The following is a 20054-nucleotide window of genomic DNA, read 5'->3' on the forward strand; positions in this document are numbered from 1 at the left end:
AACTATTGTTACATCTGTTTGTAACAAGACATTTATTATTCTCAGCAGCAGGACATCATAAAATGACTCCTTGATCTTCATTGACATCACCAAGGGAAACATGGCAGGCTACAGAAACTCAGCACAGAAGTTAGTGGGGCTGTGCCCTGGGTGCCTGATGTCACCCACATTCCCCTTGCGTGTCTCAGGTCCTAATGAGCAGTGCAGGACAATGTCGAGCCAACCTACTCACCCGCGCCCATTCCTTCCCAGAAACTTAAAGGTGATCCCTATAATAGCACATACGTCCTTTCCCAAATTGTGTCTTTGCTCCCCTAACCTCATTCTTGGCAGAAGAAAAAACAAAAGATCTCTTGACTAGAATATTTGCTCATTTTAGAAACCCACACAATCACCATAAACTTTAAAAAAATTAAATCAAAACGTTGTTTTCACTGGGTTGACACCTATCTGCTTCAAGAATTCTCTAAGCATGGCATTGAAAACCAGTGTCACATCCTTAGGATCTTTCTCCCAACTGACCAGTCTTCCTGTGAATCATTTCAGCAGTTCCTTTGTGGTGATGTTTTCAAAGCATCTTCTAAGTCCCCTAATTCTATGAGCTTTGCTACCAAAATAGTGAAGAATAGGCAAGGGGGAGAAAAAAACTAGCTAACAGCTATTTGGAAGTCAGCAACAATGTGAAAGGGAAATGTATCACATCAAAGTTTGAAAGACATAGAATAAATGAGCTCCTTGGAAATTTGCCCTGGCGGAGTGAAGATTTCGGCTTTATCTTCTTAGGCAAGATAAAGTTCACCTTGTGTAATTACACAGCTTTGTTTAAGCATCCTGTAAAAGACTGAAAAATCAACTGTCTTCCTAATTCTACAGGCAAACTAGAAGAAGGATCTCTCTGCTTACTGGTCCCTCAGGATGTTTTCCTGAAAAGAAAACCAGCTTGGAGATACTGGATTTTCTTCTATGACAAAGTATCCTCTTAAAGCGCAACCCAAACTTGTTTGCACACTTAATGCTTCTGAAAGCCTAGGTCCAACTATAGGGCTGATACCAGGAGAGGAGTGAAGTAGCTGGGTGGTGAGGAACTGGTCTCTCCTTTCACGTCTCTGTGCAGTAATGATATCAAGACCCCTCGTGGACATCTCTATTCCATTCCTCATTCAGTGACACCACAGAGCTCTGTCTGATACCAGGAGATTTAATGCAGGAGAAGTGACAGAAACTCCAACTGATAGTAGGATGAAAATTATAATCTTCAAGGATTATTGAGCCATGAGATCTGCAATGCTATCATAGGGTTTCTGATCCTGATGTGTGTCTCTGTCCAGGATCCTTGAAGAAATTATGGCACCCACATCCAACCCTAAGATAGCTTCCACATATGAAACAAGGAGGTTGTAGTCAACTCTTGGTATGTAATAAACTGGAAGTTTAAAAACGTAATTTAAAACAATCTAAAAGAATTCAGTGTTGGTCTCTATTGCACAGACTGCTAGGGGAATATATCAACTTGATTTGGGGAGGCTGTAGATGTATATAGAGGAGTATATGGGTTAAACCTTAATGGATCATCAGTTTCAGAGAAGAAGCAATTTTTTATTGTAGCTGATTGCAAATGCTTTTAGAAAAGAATGAAAGCAATCGGTCCCTGTGGATGACAGACTTAGAGTGGCCATGGTTAAAAATCTCATGGGGTTTATTATAATAACAATATAATTGACAAAGAAATTTGTTTATTTCTGTGGCATACAAAACTTGAAGATAATAACCAAGATTATGACTGATAACATATCAGATTTTGAAGAATTTAATTTTGAAACACATATCAATAACATATTCTGAAATATAACTTCAAGAAGGTTTAGCACCACTTAGTATTTGACAATACTCCCTATATAATTTAATATATCAAGTAAGTCTTATTAGTTTAATATATCTCTTTACAACGTGAGATACGCATTCTTTGGTCTTTCCAGGGGTCCAAATGAGAAATATCAAAATTAATTTGAGGGCAAAAAGAGTTAATTTAAAATATTATTTTGGGAAGTTTGTCAAAAACATCAAACAGTTTAAAACATTTTATCAGAGTACAATAACAGGTAACCAAAGTGAAAATTAAAAGATTTCAAAAAATAAATGTAGAAATTTACATAATTGTCAACAAAAACATAGCTTTTTAATACTGAGAACACTTTTCTGTTTTTTTTAACTTTTATTTTAGGTTCAGGGGTACACATATGGCTTTGTTAATATAGGTAAATTGTGTGTCACGGGGTTTGGTGTATAGATTATTTCATAACCCAGATAATAAGCATAGTACCCAGTAGATAATTTTTAAATTTTCGTCCTCCTTCCTCCCTCCACTCTAAAGTAGGGCCTAGTGTCTGTTGTTCCATTTGTGTCCATATGTACTCAATGTTTAGCTCCCCTTATAAGTGAGAACATACGGTATTGGGTTTTCTAGGATAATGGCCTCCAGCTGCACCTATGTTGCTGGAAAGGAGATGATCTCATTCTTTTTATGGCTGAATAGTATTCCATGGTGTGTATCTACCACATTTTCTTCATCCAGTCTACCATTGATGGGCATTTAGGTTGATTCCATGTCTTTGCTACTGTGAATAGTGCTGCAATGAACATACACATGCATATGTCTTTATGGTAGAATGATTTGTATTTCTTTTGGTATATACTCAATAGTAGGATTGATGAGTTGAATGGCACTTGTGCTGAGTTCTTTGAGAAATTGCCACACTGCTTTCCACAATGGCTGAACTACTTTACATTCCCACCATCACTGTATAATCATTACCTTTTCTCCACAACCTCACTAACATCTCTTATTTTTTGAGTTTTTAATAATAGCCATTCTCATTGGTGTGAGATGGTATCTCATTGTGGTTTTGATCTGCATTTCTCTAATGATTAGTGATGTTGAGCATTTTTTCATATGCTTTCTGGCCACATGTATGCCTTCCTTTGAAAATGTCCATTCATGTACTTTGTGTACATTTAAATGGGATTGTTTGTTTTTCACTTGTTGATTTTTTTAAGTTCACCAAATGCACTGTGCTGGGGGTCTGTGATAGTCCCTAACTGTTGTGCACCCTCCCAAGCCTGAGAGAAGCAGGAAGGAGGGTTATGAGACAGCAAAAAGGTGTATTGCCTCTCTCTTTGGGAGCTTCATACCAGAGAAGTGTAGAGCTGCTCCCAGCTGGAGAACTCAGGAGGACTAGGGTGGCCTCACTAGCATCCCAGGCCAGTGGGCCTTATCCTACAAGGTTCACTGGTGGTGAGGTCTGCAGTCTATCACTGCTCAGCCCCATGGACTTGGCCCCTTTTCTGGGGACTATGCAAGAAAATTTGGCCTTCCCCATTGCTGGAGCTGCAGCCCCTGGTTTTGGGGTACCCGGGGAACAAATGCTCCTGGGACTCCACGCATACCTAAGAAGCAGCTCTACCCAGACTCCACATGGCTCTTTGTTTTGGTCTGGAGGCCCCAGTTGGGGTACCTCCTGAGCCCAGGGATTCAAAGGTTCGTGGCAGAAATATGCATCTCGCGGGACTCACCGTTTTCTTGTAGGGGGATTCCCCTGGGTCTGTGCCACTCCTGGGTGAATGGTTGATCTGTCTCACTCTTCTCTGTGATCCGAAGGTCAAACTGTGTCACTGATGAATCCTTACGTGTCCACCTGGATGTTCTGGTTGAAGAGCTAGTGTCTACTCACCTCACCACTCTTTCTGCTGTTTGTGAGAGTGGCACACACTAGCTGCTTCTAGTCAACCATGTTAGCCCCCCTCTCACTCACTTTTCTCAAGTAATCAAAGACCTAATAAAAGACAGCATAAAGCATAAGAAATTACCTTGATAAACAAAAAATCTTGGTTTATTAGGCCAGTTATCTAAAAGGTAGAGAAAACATTTCACTATTTTCTATTAAGAGCAGGTCAATACTCAAAGAAAACCTTGTTGTTTTAGCACAGGGGACAAATTTCAAGTTTTCCATTCCTGTACTTCTGATAATAATGCTCAAGTTTTTAGAAATATTTATAAATAATTTCCTTTTAACTTTAGCCAACTTGGTCACACATAAAATTCTTTTCACAAGATTAGTCTTCCACAAACTTTCTATAAGTTTGTCATCCAGTTATCTTATTCCGTTTTTGTCTTTATTTTTTCTCTTTTTCCTTTTGGAACAATAAGACATTCTACTTTTAGACAAAAAATACTCTTTTTCCCTTAACAAAAACACATCCTCATACTTATAACTTTCTTTATGTGTATTCCTTCCCTCACATACAGATTTATTTCCCTTCATTATTTCTAGTTTAAATTACTCTAATATTAATTTTAATTAACTCAGTAACCTTAATTTCTAGTGAAAATTAGTAAGCATTTTGAACTGCATCATATTAGTATTTCGCAGATGAACACCATCTTATAAAATAATTTTTATGCCTTTCATTAATAGACCCAAATATGTTTAGCTTTTCCGTAACATGTAAAACCAAGATGCCAAATTAGATATATTTTAAACTTCTGTTAAGCAATTTTCCTTAGAAATGACTCAAATATTAAATCAGTAAAGTATTACTTAATTTAATATAACATGACTTTAAGATTTCAAGTCACACTAAAAGATTTTTGAAATTCTGACAACTTTATTATAAACCTTTTGTCAATTTATATTCACCTAATTCACTTGTTCTTAAGAATTGTACTTCAGTTCCTCCTTAAACACAACTATGAGTGGATTTATAGCTTTAAGACATTCATTATACATCTCAGTAATAGCAAGCTTGTTTCTCCAGTAACTTGAGGTTTAAAAACTGTATCTGTACATTGTAATTAATGCTGACAATTCTGAAAATATTTCTATTTTTAATTTGCCAACAAATTTTAAAACTAGCTTTATCTGCCAAAGATTATTTCATCACATAAGCCAAAGGGCAATCGAGTTTCTGTTTTTCTGAGAGAATTCTTATTTTAAACACTTATGTTTTCTCTGTAAGACAATTAAGTAGAGCGGTTTATGAATTTTGGTAGAAAAAAATTATACATACACACACACACGTAGAAAAATACAGACAGAGGAAGATCTTACAACTTGCATTAAGAATTGTTATTTGCATGGCTTGCAAATAGTTTTGCTCCCTCTTTCAGACTATCTGTCTTTTAATGATCTGTTCGGTTGCCCCATAAACAAGTGTTAGTTAGGCCACCCAAAATTTGTACTTCCAAAGGGATGATTTTTAGGTGAAGGAATGTAGAAAATTTAAATCTCAAAGGTACAGAACTTAAACACCATTATTTGTTGAGATGAAAAAAAGCATATATAGGAAGCATTTAAAATGAAATGGTCAAGGGTGAGTTTACACAGATAGATAGATTTAGGTCTCTTCCTTTTGCTTTGTGAAAGTATCTAGTGTTTTAGGTGTCACAGAGGGAGATATCCTTACAAAGCAGAGATTATCATTACAGGTTTACATTTCTTACAAAGAGTTTCAAAATAAACAGGTAAATGCCAAAAACACATATTTTGGAGACTGATTTAGTTCACTAGTTGGTCTTTTCAACTTGTTTCCTAATGAGATTAAATCCATGCATAAATAACCAAACCAAAAATTAAACCAAAAGAATACTCACCAGAAAGGATGTCCTTTACAAGAGCAGACCCCCCAAAATGTAAGAGTTCACTGAAAAGGTGGGAGCTCAAACCAAGAGAGGACTTACCTCTCAGCATAAAGACAGCTTGTACAAGTGAAGATCACAATGGGCTCAGGTGAGTATCATACACAATTTCATGTATCGCCAATCCAAGGAAGGCTTGGCACCTTTGCATCTTGCTTCTGACATCAGATTATGTCAACTTAAACAACAGAGATACTGACTCTGTAAAATAAGGGGCGTGTTCAGGAAATAGCAATAAATTGCAAGTTGAAATCACATGCTATGGTAGACCTTAGGCACCAAAGAAGCTGAGGGACTGTATTAGTTTGTTCTAGCAGAAAAAACTACCTGAGACTTGGTAATTTATAAAGAAAAGAGGTTTAATTGACTCATGATTTCATAGGCTGTACAGGAAACATGATTGGAGGAGGCCTCAGGAAACTTACAATGATGGCAGAAGGCAAAAAGGAAGGAGGCATGTCTTACATGGCCGGAGCAGGGGGAAGAGAGCAAAGGGGAGAAACCACACACTTTTCAACAACCAGGTCTCATGAGAACTCACTATCACAAGAACAGCAAGGAGGAAATCTACCCCCATGATCCAGTCGCCTCTCACCAAGCTCCTCCTCCAACATTGGGGATTACAATTCGACATGAGATTTGGGTGGGAACACAAATCTAAACCATATCAGGAAGGCAAAAATCTTAAAAGAGAAATTTCATGTAAGTTTTGTAATAAATCTCATGGGCCAGAGAAGCTTATTACAAGAGTTGGCAAATACTCATTGATAATATTGGCTGTTGCTAGAGAGATGTCTTCATAGAATTATCATATCTAACATTTTTGTGGTTTTTGAGAGAACCATTGCAGCAGTTTTCATTATAGACATATGTACATGAAGGCCCCTCTTTCATGGCCTCCCAGCTTCAATTTTTTGTGATTTGATGTAAGTGACTCCATTTTGGTGCTCAGAACTTCCACATTTCTCCTTTTGGTTGAAATATTTTTCTGAAAGCATTACACACTTAAAAGATATAGATTGGCCGGGCACGGTGGTTCACACCCGTAATCCCAGCACGTTAGGAGGCAGAGGTGGGTGGATCACTCGAGGTTGGGAGTTCGAGACCAGCCTGACAAACATGGAGAAGCCCCATCTCTACCAAAAATACAAAATTAGCTGGGCATGGTGGCACGTGCCTGTAATCCCAGCTACTCAGGAGGCTGAAGCAGGAGAATCACTTGAATCCAAGAGGCAGACGTTGCAGTGAGCTGAGATCACGCCATTGCACTCCAGCTTGGGCAACAAGAGGAAAACTCCATCTCAAAAAAACAAACACACAAAAAATGAAATAATTGTAAAAACTAACCAACTATAGTTCTCAGTAATGATAGTTTCATTACTGTCAGCTATTAGTAGAGTTAATTAACTCCTATCAACCTCACATTTTCCATTTAAAAAATAGAGGAGAAAAAGTTTGATGTGGGTTTAATGAGAAAATTTGTATAAAATAGATCTAACTACTGTATTTATCACAAAATAGATGCACAAACTATGTTTTTTTTCCTCTCACTTGTTCTTATTTTATATGTCATATTTTAATTGAGGAAATCATTGCGCATAATGTAACAAACATTTTCATAAGTTATTATAAAGAGGGTTTGAAGGACTTGTTAGAAAGTGTCTGGCAGTGGAAAAAACATCTGAATAGAAAATGAAAATAGCATGTGAATGCTGAAATAGCATATTAAATAGCTTCAACTCTAATATAATTTATATTTGGATTTTAGTATAGACAGAATAATTAAATTTATTTCTACAGTCTTTTCGGTTGTTAAACATTTTATTGAACTCTTCATGTGCCTTTCAGATGTATTCTTCTTCAAGTGTGCTTGTACCAGCTTTTTCTGTTTAGAAATGCTTGAATGTCTCCATTGTCAAAACGATTAGAAGGCAGTAATTGTATTTCCAATGTGAGGACAAACAATACTAGATATCCTGCAATCCTACATTATAAAAAATATTCCCATCAAATGCCCCAATGGATAGCCACATAAGTGATCATCTATAATTATTTAGTCAAGAAATGAATATTTTACATGTAAATACTTTGAATGGCTTAATACAAACTAAATTTTTCAGAATGCAACCACTATGTAAATTGAAAAGAAAAAGTCTTTTTATTGTAGAATCTTCCAAGAGTCTTTCAATATTTACAAAAATTATGTTGCTAATGGCAATACCTTAGTTATTTGAATCACCAGTAGAACACCCTATAAAAACATGAATTATCACATCCGTACCCTGTCACATCCAAGATAACGATAGTATTGAGATATATAACTATTTAGCCCTTATTTTAAAACATCAGGTAACAAGCATCGATCAATTTCTATCAAATGTTTCAACTTGGGTATTATAGCATAAGCAGAAATATACTGTTACCAATATCCCAACCAATTTCTTTTCCTAATGAAACAATAAAACTGAGAATGTAGAGACCATTTAGTAAAGTTGATATATATATATATATATGTGTGCATATGTGTGTGTGTTTGTGTATATATATATATATATATATATACATAAATGTAATTATTACAATAGATGAGGTCAAACAAGCAAGTGATACACAACTTTTAATTTGGATGGGATGTCCTTGAAGATTCCTGTATTAGTCCTTTCTCACATTCCTATATGAAAATAGCTGAGACTGAGCAATTTATAAAAGAAAGAGGTTTAATTCACTCACAGTTCCCTATGACTGGGGAGGCCTCAGGAAACTTATAATTGTAGTGGAAGGTGAAGGGGAGGCAGGCACTTTCTTCACAAAATGGCAGGAAAAAGAAGGATAAAAGAAGGAACTTGCCAAACAGTTGTAAAACCATTAGCTCTCGAGAGAACTCACTCACTGTCATGAGAACAGCTTGGGAGAAATCACCTCCATGATTCAATTACCTCCACCTGGTCTCTCCCTTGACATGTGGGGATTATGGGGTTTACAATTCACCAGGAGATTTTGAGTGGGGCCATAGCCAAACCACATCAACTCCTAAATCTTAATAGACTTTGTTACTAGCTGATATGATTTGGATCTGTGTCCCTGACCAAATCTCATGCTGAATTGTAATCCCCAATGTTGGAGGTGGGGTCTGGTGGGAGGTGACTGGATCATGGGGGCAGATTTCCCCTTTTGATGCTGTTATCATGATAGCATCCTCATGAGATATGGTTGGTGAAAGTGTGTGGCACCTTTTCTCTTCCTCTCAGTCCTGCTTCTGCCTTGCAAGATTCGTGCTTCCACTTTGCCTTCTGCCATGAGTAAAATCTCCCTTTAGCCTCCCCAGAAGCAGATGCTGCTATGCTTCCTGTTCAGCCTGCAGAACTGTGAGCCAATTAAACTTCTTTGCTTTATAAATTACCCCATCTCAAGTGTTTCTTTATAGCAGCAGTGTGAGAACAAGCTAATACACTAGCATTCTTGAATGCATCTTAGCAAGCTCTCGAGCAGTGTAACCACATAGATTAGAGAAGGCCAAAACTGACAGATTCCCACCTTGACCAAAGTTTAGTCATTCTCCTCTAGTCCCTCTTCTCAGGCCCAGTTTTAGCAAAGACTCCTACTAAGCCAGTTCACTGAGAATCACTTCACCCTTGATATCTTATCACTTTGGCATGCCTTTAGCAATAATGCAGTTTAGCAAGAACCCCGCTCCCCGCCACCCCACCCCCCCGACACCCTTAATATCTAATTAGTTTCTATCCACTGACTCACTCACTCAGCTCTTTGCTTATAAATTCCCAGCTCCATGCTGGGAGAAATTTTAGTTCAATCTCTCTCTACTATAGCTATATTATTCCCCCATTGCTATAGTCCTGAATAGTCTTCCTTGCTATTTTTAACAAGCATCCAGTGTACACATTTCCTTTTGACAAAACATAGTGTCCATATGTAGAGGGAAGAGGAAAGCTAACAAAATATAAAGTCATCCAAACCACACAAACCTTGGACAAGCTTATCATGTGTGGGAATAAAATGCTGGAGGTGGGTTTGGCTTCCAAAAAAAAACAAGTGTGTAATTTGAAATTTCGTATCAAGAACAGTTAAATTCTCAGATTCTTTATCATTACTGAATACCTTAGTAATTATTCTTCATTTAACACAACAGGAAATAGGAGATTTATTTTCTGGAGAGACTTGTCCAATTAAGGTGGGGATATGGTTGCTGTGTTGAGCAGAAATTTGGCTTATATAGACCCAAAGCTCAGAAAAAGAGTTGTAGATCTAAAATGACAATCATTGACACAATAAAGTTCATGGAAACCATGATGGGAAGCATCTACGTGGAAATAAAAAGTTGGATTTTCAGTAGAGAGATTGGTAACAATGTAAATTTCCTCTTAAAGTCAGGTGATAACTAATTCTGAAGTCAGAGGAGGAAAGTAGCCTACAACAGAGTGAAGAGTAAGACCATCTTCACAGGATCAGGGAGAAAGATAATAGTTGCAAATGGAGACAGGTATATTGATTTAGTGTCAGGTAGTTGCAAGACTATGAGTATAAAGACTTACTTATATTTTCTCTGTGTTGCAGTAGCAAAGTCATCTGCAGAGAGAGAGAAGTGAGAAGGGAGAAGAGAGTGTCAGAAATTAGAGGACTGTAGAGACTGAAAAAGTTATGTCAGGCACAATTAAAAACCCAGTTTCCAATGGTGATCATTGTCTTAAAATATTATCAGTTTGTTTTCTTGCATGACATGCTTCAGCAGCAGTCATGGACTGAGAAATATGTAGAAATCAGATAGCTGAGTTCTTCTACAGAAGAGGTTGCAGTGTGCTTCTAAAAAGGACAAAACCAAAAGCAACCGAGAGAGAGAGAGAGAAAGAGAGAGAAAAATGAAGATGTGAAAGGGGATAGGTCAAAAATCAGTAATTTTTTTAAAGCAAAGGGCCAGATAGTAAATATTTTTATTTTGTGAGCCATGTTGTCTCTGTAGGAAGTACTCAGTTCTCCCATGTTCTGCAAAAGCAACCATGGACAATAAGAAAATGTGGCTGCGTTCCAATAAGAATTTATTTAAAAAATAGGTAATGGATTGTATTTAGACCAAGGGAAGCAGTATGTCAATTCTGGTTTTATGTTACTGGCAATTACATTTTAAAATATTCAGTAATGGAATCTACAATATTGATTCCCAACTATTGCTGCATATTAGTATCACAATAGAATGCCACGTATCTAGTCCCAGAGACACTGGGTCAGCCAATCTCAGTTGGGGCCCAAGGCACTCATACGTTTATGAAAACTCTCAGTTGAGTAGTGGTAACATTCATCATCACAACTTCTTAGAGGTGTGAAATTGATGTCATTTGAGGTCTTCATCTCATATTTATTTTCTTATTTTGTCATGTTTAGCACATGAATAGTAAAAGTAGAGGATCATTCAACGAAGAAATACAGGAAACTGATCCTTGTAAGTAGCACCCTTTATAGACTAATGGATGTTTTAAGAGCAAGATGTGCTAGAAAGGAAAATAAGGTGATCTCTTAACGCTGTGCCTTTTCTTCCATTATATTTTTAGATTATATATTATCCCTTGTTTATTTCTATAGCTGGGGAAAATATTTTTATTGAAATAGATTGTTTTTTGAAGTTTGCCATATTAGGTAAAAATAAATATCTAACTTCTCTGTCTTTAGTTTAATAGAAAATAAAGTCCCTTATTGCTCTGTTTCTGCCTTACTGTCAGTAGAAAGATTTATGACTAAGTAATTTTAGTAGGACAACATTAAGAAGAACAAAAACATGAACAAAATACTTTTTAAAATAAATATATATATACATTTTTACTATATATACACACATATATAAAAGTATATATACATATATGTATATATATGACTTCAGTAACAGGAAAATAGATTTTCCAGATTAAAAATCTAAACATCTCATCCATAACAAAAGGTTAGGCTCTATACCAATGCTTGAATGAAAACTGTAATATCATCCATTTAAACAAATGCCAACACATGCATAATTTTAGGCTGTAAAAATGAAAATGTTTCAGGATTGATTCTTAACAAATGGTGGAAGTTAAATTTGTCTCTTCTCGACCTGCACTTTGGTTTCTGTCTCTTGCCTTCTCTCGCATTTTATTTTTCCTTCCTATCTCAACAGTTTAACCCTCCTGCAGTGTGCCCAATGTGGACACATACCTGCTTTTTTCAGGCACTGTTTTGGACAACATTTCCCTGCTGAGCATTAAATCACTTTTTCTTAAATATGTACTAAAGATTTCCATGGCTGAAAAGCTAGTTCCACATACGTTAATAATCCTCGAAGAATTATATGAGATACAACCTCTACATCAGCACAATATTTCAAGGTGGTAAGGGAGTGCTACTGCTGGGTTTGTCTTCACTTAATAACTTTATTAATGATGTGGATGAGTGAACAAATATGAAAAGAAAATTTATAGGTATTACATATGTAGATTCTGCAGAAACAAATAGGCTGGAAGGTGATGAGTGTAGAATGACCTAGAGAGGTTAAAAAAAGAAAATAGTAGTCCAATATTATTCCACTTTTAAGTAAATGAGACCATTAAGCTCTTTAAAATAACCAGTAAATAAAAACTCAAAGCAATGATAGCTACATCAAAAAGTGAAAGAGGGGGAATTATATGTTGCATTGTTACAGAGTACATTAAAGCATTCAGTGTATTTCCTGAAAATTTCTTAAGCACGGTCCTTAATGTTTATTCATAAATAAACAAAACCAAACCAAAAGCCATAGTTCATTTGTTTCTAACTAAGAGTACAAATTATTTATGCGGAAAAGTACGTATAAGCTCACATAAATAACATGAATAATGTTTTCATTGTGAAGATATTGATAACGTTCAAATGACTCGAGGTCTTAGGAACTCTGCATCTTCATTAATTTTAATCAATATTTAACAACCAAGATTCAGTTTTCAATAAATCATGATCTAATAATGAAAGGGGGAAACTATTTGTTTTAACTTTCATTTCAGTTTTACCCTTTACTAACAAGTTGAAATTCATTCTCACTCTTTGCAAACTATTTTGAAACACTTCCAGGTAAAATTCATATAAATATTTTATTTTTCCTAATTTTTGGAAAAATTTTAGACTATTACAATCTGAGTTAATAGCTTAGTTCCTTTGTTGATCCAGTGTAAATAAATATTTCTCTTTTCTTGCTGTATTAAAAAACCCACAGTCTCTATAGCCAAGTCTATATCTATATCGATATCTATCTGTGTCTGTATCTATCTACGCGTATCTCTATCAATGTATGCATACACACATAATATCTGTGGAAGAATTTTTTTTCATGTAGTATAATATCCACAGCTCTTCTACTTTAACCATAACTCAAGTTAATAACATTTTATTGTCTTTTGTTAGTTTTACCTGGAAAAGAAAGCACATCATATACAATATTATAAAATAGAAATAAAACTAAATATAGTGTTTTAGAAGGTAACAAAGTTTTATGTTTAAAGATATTAAATAAAATCTATTTATTCCAGCATTTTTTTTTCACAATCTGGCTTAAATGGAATCTGCAGATATCTTAACAAGTTGACTACTAGATTTTGCAGTATATTCCAATCAGATATCTATCTGAGGCCACTCTTTTTTTAATAATCTAGGCTTCTGTAGACAATGTGGAGACATTTTTAAAATGATGATGCCCTCCTTTTTCTTCCTAGCTAAATTAGTACACAAAATTCTAATTATTTCCTTAGTTTTAATAATAATAAAGCAATATAAGATTCACCCTCCGTATTCAATTTCTTTGTTACCAATTCTGCTATAATTAGAATTTTTGAAATTCTTAGTTATAACCTCTATTTTTGATAATTGCATTTAAAATGCAATGATAAAGCAAATAATTAAAGTGCTAGGAATAAAATTGTCCTTTATTAGTTTATCATGAAGTTCCATAAATTTCAGCTCTCCTTGATTTCTCACTATTCTAGTTCATCAATTTTGTAATTAATCATTAAACATTATTATTTCTCTATATTAAAAATATTAGCAATTATAAAATCCCTATTTAATATTATATTCATTGTTTTAGTTTGATGCTTTTTTTTAGTGATATGTACAGGTGGCAAAAAAAATGATGTGCAGCCTTTGTGTTCCATTTATTTTTGTGTAAAATAAAATTTCATCAATCTTGGATAAAAATTCTTAGGCCTATGATTATATTTGAAGGAAACACTAACTAACTTCTCACATGGTTGTTTAGAACACACATTTTCTTAACTCGTCTTCCATTTTAATGGAGCTGTAAATAGCTTTGGCAAATTTTTCTGCTTTGCTATTAATTTAACTCAGTAGATTTATTGAAATTTTAAGACACCATGTTATGCAAGATTTAGGGTATGTGACTACTCTTTCCTCCTGTGTGGAGGTCGACATTACCACAGGCTAATATCATAGCTCCCCTAACTGGTCCCCTCCCAGAAGTGAGTTGCAAGTTCCTGCTGACTTTAAGAATTATTTCTCCATGTTTATGTCATTTTGATGCAAGAGAGATCAATACACAGGTAGGTCATCAAAATAATATTTAGACTATGTCGTTCCCACACAAATCAACTTATATGCCATGTTATACTCACTTTCTATGCCATCTGTCATACCAAGGTCTTGTTGAATACTACTTGTTTCATTCCTCTAGCCAGGAGACAACCTGACAGCTATACTGCCTGAGCACCAAGAAGTTATCATATAATTTATGTTTCATTGACCTCTCTTACCTTATCAAATTACCCACAATAATTTTGGTAAAGTTGCATCAAACTTGGTATGGACTAAAAATACTTGCATCACCCCCAAAATTTGTATGTTAAAACCCTAATTCCACTGAGATGATATTTGGAAACAGGGCCTTTGGGAAATAATTAGGTCATGAGTCTCTCTCTCTCTTTCTCTCTCTCTGTCTCTCTCTGGTCTCTCTCTCTGTCTCTTTATGAGGACATGACAAGGAATGGAGGTTTTACCTGTAACCATTGACTGGCACCTTTATCTTGGACTCTCAGCCTCCAGAACTCCAAGAAGTAAATTTCTATTGTTTAAGCCACTCAGTGTATGTTGTTTTTGTTGTTGTTATAGCAGCTTGAATTAAGACACAATTTTCCTAAAACTTAAAAATGTCAGAATGGTGGATAAAATTTTATTTCATTGTGCTTTTTTCTTCAAGCCTTATACCTCTGACTCCAAACTCATAGTAACCAGTGTAAGACATGGTAGAATCTTTGCATTAGTACTTGGGACACTGTTCATAGTATCTACCCAATCTAATTTTAATGAAAAAGTTGAAGGTTGGTATAAAACAGTGTTTATCATCTAGGAGTTCCAGGATGAGTTCAACATACTTGTGATGGTCTCATGTAGTAGCAGTGACAGTCAACTACAAATGGTGCCTGAACAGGGACATTTCAGAGACTATCAGGGACATACAGAGACCTGAAGGGACCTGGAGGGACCTGAAGAGGGCTGCAGGGATAAATAGAGATAAGTAAGTAGAGATAAGTAGAGAAAAGTAAGTAGAGATAAGTAAGTAGAGAAAAGTAGAGATAGGCAGGGAAAGACAGGGACTTGCAGGAACTTGCAGCAACTAACAGGTATACCATAGGGACAGACAGAGACAGGAATAGATAAAGACTAGCAATATGAGGTCAGTGCCCTGAAGAGGTACTGATCAGTGTCCTAAAGAGGTACAAAAGTAGAGACTAGCAAAGACTAGGAAAGATTTGGAGGAATAGACAGGGACAGATAGGGACAGATAGGGTCCTATAGGGACTAGAGTGAGGAAGGTCTGCTGGAACAGAAAAAAAGTAAAACCAACTAGATGAACAAGAAAGCCCATTACAACTCTGTCTGCAGCAACATAAGGTCAGTGCCCTAGAGGTACAAAGAATGGGAAGTTTTTAAAACAGGGAAACATGAGGAAGAATTTGGCTATTTCTTTTCTCTTTTTTGTTTGTTTGGAGTTTTGGTACGTACCATCTTTTTGTTATTTAGAATTTTTTGCCCCACCTGCAGCACCTATCGAAAATGGTGAACAGAAGAGGGAGAATGAAAATTGGCTTTATCGTCTTCTTTTGTGACTACAGAAAGGCTAACTTTAGCTTTGGCTTTCATGGATTGTAAACGTGCACTGGCACCTGCGAGATGTGCAGAGGACTTGGGAGGTTTTCTCGGAGTTTGTCAAGATGTGGGAACGGAGCTTCATTGCTCTGCAGTATTGACTCAGGCAATGGCAAATTTGGTAGCTGACAGATATAAAAGAAGCCAAGGGTCAAGCTCTAAAGTGGGAAAGTGTTATAAGTGTAGAAAACTTGGACATTTCAAAAGAGAATGCTGTCAGACCTCTGTGAAAAAGAGATCTTGTAACATAGTCCCCCTCTTAACAGAAAAAAATGCTGGGACTTTGCCCTCGATGCAATAAAGGAAATCATTGGGCTAATCAATGCCACTCAAAATTTCATCAAAACGGCACCCCCCTGTTGGGAAGCAAGAAGGGGGCCTGGACCCGGGCACCTCAAACTATGAGGGCATTCCCATCCAGGCCACAACTCCATTTCAGGGGTGGGTTTCCAGAGGCACATTGATTCCCTCTCCCCAGGAACACCTGGAAATGCAGGATTAGCTCTCCTAGAGAACAAATTACGTTAAATGAAAGAAACAAACTCACTAAGATTCACATTGGTATTTGGGGATCTTTGCCAACAAGATATTGGGATTGATTTTGGTAAAAGCTGTCTTAACTTACAGGCCTAGGAGTTGTTGATTTTAATTGTGAAGGAGAAATTCAGGTAGTGGTAAAGTCACAAGATCTTTGGGTTTTTGAACCGGGAGAATATGTTGCTCAATTTTCGCTTGTTCCCTGTAAATTGTACCCTTCTCTACTAAGAAGAAGCGAGGTGGTCAGGGATTTGGAAGTGCAACTAGGAGAGAGATTTATCTATCACAACCCATAGCAAATTGGGTACCCACCTGTACAGTGCAAATTGAAGGTTTAAGGATTGCTTGTTGCTATACTGTTGTACCAGAAGGATAAGCCTCGATTTGCTTTCTCTGTGCTGTGTGTTAATCAGGAAGAGCCTGCTTCTTGTTATCAGTGGAAAGTTTTACCCCACGGTAATTAACCAAAGAGGCAGAAGCTGAGTTACAAATGTTTCAGCAATGGCGTGCCTCCCGGCTACAGCAAAAGAAAAATAAAAAATAAATAAAAAAGAAAACACTTTTGATTCTGTTTGGTAGATTTGCTAACATGGGGACGAGGGTATGCTTACGTCTTTACAGAAGATGAACACACCAAGTGGGTGCCCTCAAGGTGTGTACGATCATGGAACAGGAGACTGGAGGGACCCATGGATCCCAGCCAAGGACCTTGTTCCCCCAGTATGAACCATGAACCCGCTGAATCTGAATGTGAAGATGAAACGATGACCACTAGAAGCAGGGAGCTCTCTTCTTCCCCATGCTAGCCTTTCCTTAAAACAGTTTCTTTTGTTTTTTGTTACCATTTCTATGTTTGTCCCTTCATTCAGTCTAGTAATGACAGTCTCAAGTAGTAACCATGGCAGTCGGCCACACTTAATGCTTTTGAATTCTAGAAGGAACTCAAAAAGAGACAAACAAGTCAGTCATAGTAGTAACACACGGAGAATGAATTGTGAAATCTAAGAGACTGAATATCATGTCAAGCATAAGCTTTTTCAAAGCAATTAAACTGGGCTTTTAATGACATTACTTAGACTTTCCAGACAAAATGTGTAACAATACAGCTAATTTTAATAAAATGGCTTTGAAATCCCCAAACTCAAATATAATCTCATGAAGTAATTGTTTGTGATAACACCCTAATATGTTTTATACCATCATTATGAAAAACAGTGCAAGAGAAAGGAGAAAGAGTTCTTTATTGTGAGTTAAAAACTTTGAAACCTAAATCAATCATTTTTATTGTTTCAAGAAATGTTTCCCCACGGCTATTTTAGTAGCAAAATCAAAGTCAGGAGCCCAGGCTTCTGTAAACAAAGTTTAATTGTATCCCCTCCCCCTTTCTTCTCTGTCTCATAATTTCCTCAGTACTTTTTAAGGAGCGAGAGGCATCCCTATGAATGATCCTGTTATAGGTTCTAAGGTAGAGGATGTGATGATGATGATCTTTGGGAAACGGTGAGGTGAATGTTGTCCACAAAGCTGCTTTCTAGCAGGGTGTCTGTGGGAAACTATACCTCTTCTGTGGGGTCTTCTGAATGTAGCTAATACTATTTTTGTTTGGGCTGGAAGTTCCTTATTATTATTATTACACTTTAAGTTCTAGAGTACATGTGCACAACGTGCGGGTTTGTTATATATGTATATATGTGCCGTGTTGGTTTGCTGCACCCATTAACTCATCATTACATTAGGTGTTTCCTCTAATGCTATCCCTCCCCCATCCCTCCATCCTACGACAGGCCCTGGTGTGTGATGTTCCCTGCCCTGTGTCCAAGTGTTCTCATTGTTCAATTCCCACCTATGAGTGAGAACATGCAGTGTTTGGTTTTCTGTCCTTGTGATATTTTGCTGACAATGCTGGTTTCCAGCTTCATCCAAGTCACTACAAAGGACATGAGCTCATCCTTTTTTATGGCTGCATAGTATTCCATGGTGTATATGTGCCATATTTTCTTAATCCAGTCTATCATTGTTGGACACTTGGGTTGGTTCCAAGTCTTTGCTATTGTGAATAGTGCCGCAATAAACATACGTGTGCATGTGTCTTTATAGCAGCATGATTTATAATCCTTTGGGTATATACCCAGTAATGGGATGGCTGGGTCAAATGGTATTTCTAGTTCTAAATCCTTGAGGAATCGTCACACTGTCTTCCACAATGGTTGAACTAGTTTACACTCCCACCAACAGTGTAAAAGTGTTCCTATTTCTCCACATCCTCTCCAGCACCTGTTGTTTCCTGACTTTTTAATCATCTCCATTCTAACTGGTGTGAGATGCTATCTCATTGTGGTTTTGATTTGCATTTCTCTGATGACCAGAGATGATGAGCATTTTTAAGTTCTATCCTCTCCATATGTCCATGGGGCTGTTGTAAATATTCTTTTTCTGGGCTTCATGCTGTACCCAGAGCATTTCCTTCTTCCTTCTCTTTTTTAAGGCTAGGATGCATCTGTTTTCATAAGGTTTGTGATAAAACAACACTCAAGTTTTGCAAGTTACACGATTGTCATCATCACCACTCTAATTTTTTGTGGAATAGCATTTTAACTAATTACTTCCAAGAGGGTTTATTTCTAATGAAAAAAAAACAATAAATAATTTTAGACTTACCCCATGTAAGAAATGACAAATTTACAGAAGCAAACATGTTTAGGCTACACTGTATACAATCTACAGATTGCCTGCTATTCTCAGTTTCTTGCATGTATTTCTTATACATCTACATGCTAATTTCCACACTTCTGTCTCTCTGAATCCCTGGCAGATGGCAATGGCTAGTGACTTCCCATTCACATATCAGAAAAACATGGGCTGGGCACCGTGGCTCACGCCTGTAATCCTAGCACTTTGGGAGGCCAAGGTGGGCGGATCACGAGGTCAGGAGATTGAGACCATCCTGGCTAACATGGTGAAACCCTGTCTCTACTAAAAATACAAAAAATTAGGCGGGCGCAGTGGCGGGAGCCTGTATTCCCAGCTACTCAGGAGGCTGAGGCAGGAGAATGGTGTGAACCCAGGAGGCAGAACTTGCAGTGAGCCGAGATAGTGCCACTGCAGTCTGGCCTGGGCGAAAGAGCGAGACTCTGGCTCAAAAAAAAAAAAAAAAAAGAAAAGAAAAACATGAGTCTGGACACACTTCTGAGAGCATGGGACATGGTAGGAATTTACTGGATCATAGGAACTGATATGTTATTTTGAGAGTGCTAAAATTCCCCCAGTGAATGTAGCTTTGCCTGTATTTTATATAACTTATTGGCTTGGGTTTGATAATTAAAAATATCAAAATTATCCTGGGGCAGGACCCAAGGATGATATTATACAGTGAGAATTCAGTCCCACATGCCAGTCTTGTCATTTTCTTCCTCAGATAAAGTGCAAAATTTTGTCATCAATAAAATGAAAGAGAGATTTTACAGAAAAATTGCCAATTTTTGTCCATGAAGATGAGGGCAATATTCTAAGTATCAACGGACTAAAAGATGGCATATACTTTTTAGTGGGACATCCATGCAAGACTGGATTTCTTACCTGTTGACTATTACAGTAAATAGAAAATAATTATTTTAATTAAGTGACTACAATTTAGGGCATTTGTTGTAGAAATTTACAA

Source organism: Symphalangus syndactylus, chromosome 16, assembly GCF_028878055.3.
Source record: "Symphalangus syndactylus isolate Jambi chromosome 16, NHGRI_mSymSyn1-v2.1_pri, whole genome shotgun sequence".
Taxonomy (NCBI): Eukaryota; Metazoa; Chordata; class Mammalia; order Primates; family Hylobatidae; genus Symphalangus; species Symphalangus syndactylus.